The 5,186-nt window shown below is 37.5% G+C and overlaps 1 long non-coding RNA gene across 10 annotated transcripts; it reads right to left on the bottom strand.

Annotated features, from left to right (window-relative positions):
• Positions 1-1,412: 1,412 nt before the first annotated feature.
• Positions 1,413-4,353, bottom strand: LOC125541377. Of its 10 annotated transcripts, none has more exons than XR_007297509.1 (5): positions 3,696-4,353; positions 3,458-3,516; positions 2,930-2,998; positions 2,535-2,586; positions 1,413-2,289 (listed from the first exon to the last, which is right to left on the bottom strand). It is a non-coding gene; the product is annotated as an uncharacterized LOC125541377 (long non-coding RNA). The 10 variants fall into 10 exon arrangements; XR_007297506.1 differs by having other exon boundaries at positions 3,753-4,353; XR_007297511.1 differs by having other exon boundaries at positions 3,765-4,353.
• Positions 4,354-5,186: the final 833 nt, after the last annotated feature.

Raw genomic sequence — 5,186 nt, 5'->3', positions numbered from 1 at the left:
GATGGTAAATTAAAAGACAGGGCACAATCTGTTTTAAGTTAGGTGAACATTGCACACCACCACAAGTTTGGTCACTTATGGTAACAGGTATTTAGGTTCACATTTAAAACCTCTTAGCAGAACTGATGTCACTGAAACAACTTGAAAACTATTCGAGACAGCCAAATTTGCAAAATTGGACACTTTCCAAACAAAGAAACGCCTTTCAGCACAGGTTCTGAAGACTACATGTAACAGGCAGTTTTCCATCCTGCATTAGCAAGTAGGAGAAAATGTCAAGGGCTGAAAAAAAGAAGTTGGGGTATTTAACTGTGAATCTGAATCGGAGAAGAGAGTCAACTAACATACAAAACTTCCTTCTCTAAGACATGATATCTACAATGCAAGCAGAAAATCAGTTCAATACAGGAAAACTATAGTGAATACAATAGTAAAAGTTGTACGAAGAAGCCCCAAGAAAAAAAATCAAAACCTTTCGTATTTTTATTTTTCTGCGGGGTAAAAGCTTTCATAGTACAATGTGCTGAAGATTTTCCCAACAATTAGATCGGCCATATACGCAAGAGTCAATTGCCCATTCACTGGTCACCAAAGAACAACAATTTAAGCAGCATAAGTCGACTAATTACAATTGCAGATAAGTTGACTACAAACCTTCCTGGCTATTACTACAGTAAGCAATCGGCAACTCTAAGTACGGTAACAAAGCAAGTCTCCCGATTCTATAACAGCAGCACTAAATTGTAAAGGCTTGCGTTACATCAATTTATCCCATTGTGCGCATGAAAAAAATGAACTGCTAGATATATGTTTCCAATCGACTATCGTACGAATTCTTCAACTTTTATCTGGAGATTTTGAAGTAGCAAAGTATTCCCTCAACCTACAAAATTGGAAAGATCAAGGCTTTTGCTAAGCAGGTGGCATTCATATGACATGTTAGTCTTCAAAATTGATCTCTAACTAAAAAAGAGCTTTGCTAAACCGAAAACATACTACATGCACAACTTCTGTCAGGAAAGTGATAGTGGTTTAGAAGCCTGATCCGCTAGAGTATCATCACTGGAAATTTGATTGATCATCCAAGATGATTTAACCAGAACTGAAAGCAAACAATCTTATACATGGCTGTGATCAGAACTAAAACACGCTATTTTAAACATGGAGGAGCTCTCCACCGGTAAGAAGCCAAGCCCTAAGACTGAGTCTGTGTCATCATCAATCCCCTTGTCTCGAATTATCACACACTGCTGAGTTTAAGTAAGAAAAAAAACTTCTAAGCTAAATAGGTGTGATGCTCCTCGAGATAAGATATATAGCTACATTCTATCTGCAGACCACTGCCCTGATTCCTGAATCACATTAATCAAGATGACAGTGGCAGCAGAAAACTATAATGTTAATCACTTGAAGATAGGACAGAACAATAATTTATCTCTTGACAAGTTTGAAAAATGCAGTATGCCAAGATCATGTACCTCGATGAAGGCTAGAGTATCATCACTGGAAATTTGATTGATCATCCAAGATGATTTAACCAGAACTGAAAGCAAACAATCTTATACATGAATACCTATATGGCTGTAATCAGAACTAAAACATGTTATTTTAAACATGGAGGAGCTCTCCACCGGTAAGAAGCCAAGCCCTAAGACTGAGTCTGTGTCATCATCAATCCCCTTGTCTCGAATTATCACACACTGCTGTGTTCAATGTAAGAAAAAAAACTTCTAAGCTAAATAGGTGTGATGCTCCTCGAGATAAGATATATAGCTACATTCTATCTGCAGATCACTGCCCTGATTCCTGAATCACATTAATCAAGATGACAGAGGCAGCAGAAAACTATAATGTTAATCACTTGAAGATAGGACAGAACAATAATTTATCTCTTGACAAGTTTGAAAAATACAGTATGCCAAGATGATGTATCTCGATGAAGGGCTCTGATATGTTAACATTAAGCTGCTTGCTTGAATTTAGCGACACCACAGTACTGGGAGATATATCCAGTGCATGAATAACACATTTTCGAGGTATATTTAACTGAAAACATGAGGACTCTATAAAAGGCTCCCACATAACCTACACACATATAAATTGCCATTCCTTTACCATGAAAAACATGATACATCGGACAGCAAGGAAGCATAACTTTATCTTGTCGATGTTTTTGTAATTTATCAGAAAGTCAACAAAAGCAGAAACTTCAATCTCAACACCCATTTGACTAAATTGCAGTGACAAGTTTTTCACCAAGATCTCTATAACAGGTCCATGACTGCTCCACTATCAAGAAAACATTACCAAAAACAAGAATGAGCCAAATGTTGAAGCTGAAAAGTAGTTATCCAACCAATTAGATAAAAGATCTTGATAAATATACATGTCAATAATTATTTTTGGTCGAAAATTGCATAATCTAAATTAGCCGTTGCGGAATCCTTCAGAACTAATCGGCTGACATAAAAGCGGTGAAATCAATAACACAACAGAACAATAATTAAATGCTTAATTTAGTTAAAGGCGTAGACCTGAAAAGTAGTTAACCAACCAGTTAGATAAAAGACCTTGATTTCAGTATACCTGCAATCAAACCTTTCATTAACAATCGCTTGCTAGTCTGCACCATATGAACCCAAAGTGAGTTTTCCCTTTTACTTTTGTTTTTTCATGGAAATGTGTAACAGAGAGAGGGTCTGAAAACAGAGATAGCTCGCATGCATGTATGCATGTAAGGATGATTAGAGATAAGTATTAGTTTTTTAATTGTTAGGCGTCTATATATAAGGCACATCTACTTCATATTCGTAATCCCTAATCTGAAAGCTCTCACTACTGGTAATTACTCTCATGAAACCGTATCAGACACACGACACTCATCATTAGTAATGACCGAAGAAAAGAGGCATGAGAGTGTTTCAATAACCTGAATGATTGCTTAAACTAGAAAAGCAATTCCAACAGAAAGGCATGATCCTCTTCATTTTTTGATGAACTGAAGGGCAAAAAGAAGAAGAAACCAACAGAAACCTTAGCCTGTGAAATAAGCGCCTTCCCCTTAAGTTCATATGAAAGAAATGCTAGATTAAATTTTCTCAAATTAATCTTTCATGGCACTGATTTTATGCTTCGGTAATTAGGATATGCCGAACCCACACAACATATAGGTGTGATCATGACTAACTTTATATACCTATATATGACTACTCTACTACTCCAAAAATTAATATTGTTGTACTTATTGAAGTATAAGATTCTGCAAATTGCTCGAGCTAAATAACCCAGATAGGTGAAGTATGGGTGAGACAATGGATCAAAACACCAGTACATCACATCTATATAGGAACTTCTGTCTAAACAAATTCTTACTAATGGGTCTCATTATCAGGAAACTCATGATTCCCAATAACAGACCACAATGTCAATTTCTGTAGTAACATAATACAGGATGTACCTTCAAATGTTGATTTTAGTCGCTTTCTTTCAGATTTTCCTGCATTGACCAGCTTATTCCTGAAAGTATAGTTGAATATCATATTAGCAAATTAAAGATTGGAGCATCAAATTAGCAGCTATATATTGTACGCATGCATTTTTAACTGTAAAAGAGCTAATAAAGTGTTTACTTCAAGAAAATACAGCAGGCCAAGCAAAAAATGTATATCTAAATGGTGAACAAAAAAATGAAATACCAATCCTAATTAGGGTGTGCAGGACCAAATAATTAATATGCCACTCTGGGAAGAAACCTTCAAAACAACCAGCGATTGTTCACATGGTACAATTCGTTCCTCCCATCATCACATGAAAAAATACTCCCATAGCCTCACATATGTACTCGGGGTGCTGCAAGAAGCAACAAACAACCAAAAAATGATAAATTTGCATATGTAATACAAAAACATTGAACCATAAACTACTTTGCAATTATATACTGAACCGTAAAGTTGTCACCAGCATAAAACACTTATGGAAAAGAAGATAGAACGACCCAGGATGGATTCAATGGGAATTTCCAATTTAACAAGGATGAATTGCACATGAGCTTTGGTTGTACGAAAGAGATAAAACTTTGCACAGATTAATGACCGTGTACAATAGTGATTATAAATTCTAATATTTCTCAGTATAAGAAAAATCTAGAGAGGTAATTACGGCAACAGACACATCCAATCTTCGCTCAATGAAAACTGAGGAAGAATTCTATAACTATCCTACTCCTCACTGATCATTGCATCATAGCAATATTTGTCTTTTACAGAACTAAATTTCGACAAGCATGTAAGCACCGAATTTTTATCCGAACAGCCACAGTCAATATCCATTGCATTCACACTTATGTCGTGGGAGAGTGTAAACCCCCCCCCCCCCCACACACACACACACACTGTAACATCCCAAATTTTCAATTTGGAATGTCATACAATAGATCATCATTGCATATCATATTTTATCGCATTTGGTTGATCCTAGAAATTTCATGCAACTCAAGGACCCTCGGAGAGAGTTGGGGATTTCGTTATTTTCATATTTGAGTTTTCTCAAATTTTGAAAATAGGATCATTTGATTTTATTTATTTTATCTTCAATTATTTCTACTATAAAAAAATTATGAGAGTGGGAATAAAATGACTTTCCCAAAATATAGAAATATTGGGGATTTAATAAAAAAATCAAATAATATTTTATTTTGGTTTTATTTGCTATTTTATTTGAATTTAGGAAAAATTGCACGTTTTCAAAAATTGCATTTAGGGCCAAGAAAATGTTCATCATGTTCTAAATTTTTTATTTAGACGGTGAAAATTTGTTTTGGCATTTTTAGAATTTAATTTATTTTTCTAGAATTTTTTTTGTCGCAGCGAAATTGTTTTTTAAAAAAAAAGAGACCCCGTGCCCGACTAGGCCAAGGGCCCAGCCGAGCAGGCCGGCCCAGCCAGCCGACGTCGCCTCCCGCCGGGTCGGGACAGGAGTCCCGACCGCCATCGTCGCCCGAGTCCGGGGAGGACCCGCCTCCCGAGGCCGACCCCTCCCCCAAGTCGCCGCCTCCCCTCCCCTTTATAACCCCGCTGGCGCCCCCCTGCAGCCCCACACCCGCCGCCGCCTCCCACGCCTCCAGCGCCGCCGCCGCACGCCGCCCGTGTCGCTGCCGCAGCCGCCGCCCCGCCGCCGCGTCGGAGCTG

The sequence above is a fragment of the Triticum urartu genome, chromosome 2, assembly GCF_003073215.2.
Source record: "Triticum urartu cultivar G1812 chromosome 2, Tu2.1, whole genome shotgun sequence".
Taxonomy (NCBI): Eukaryota; Viridiplantae; Streptophyta; class Magnoliopsida; order Poales; family Poaceae; genus Triticum; species Triticum urartu.
This window is presented reverse-complemented; position numbering and strand designations above follow the sequence as displayed.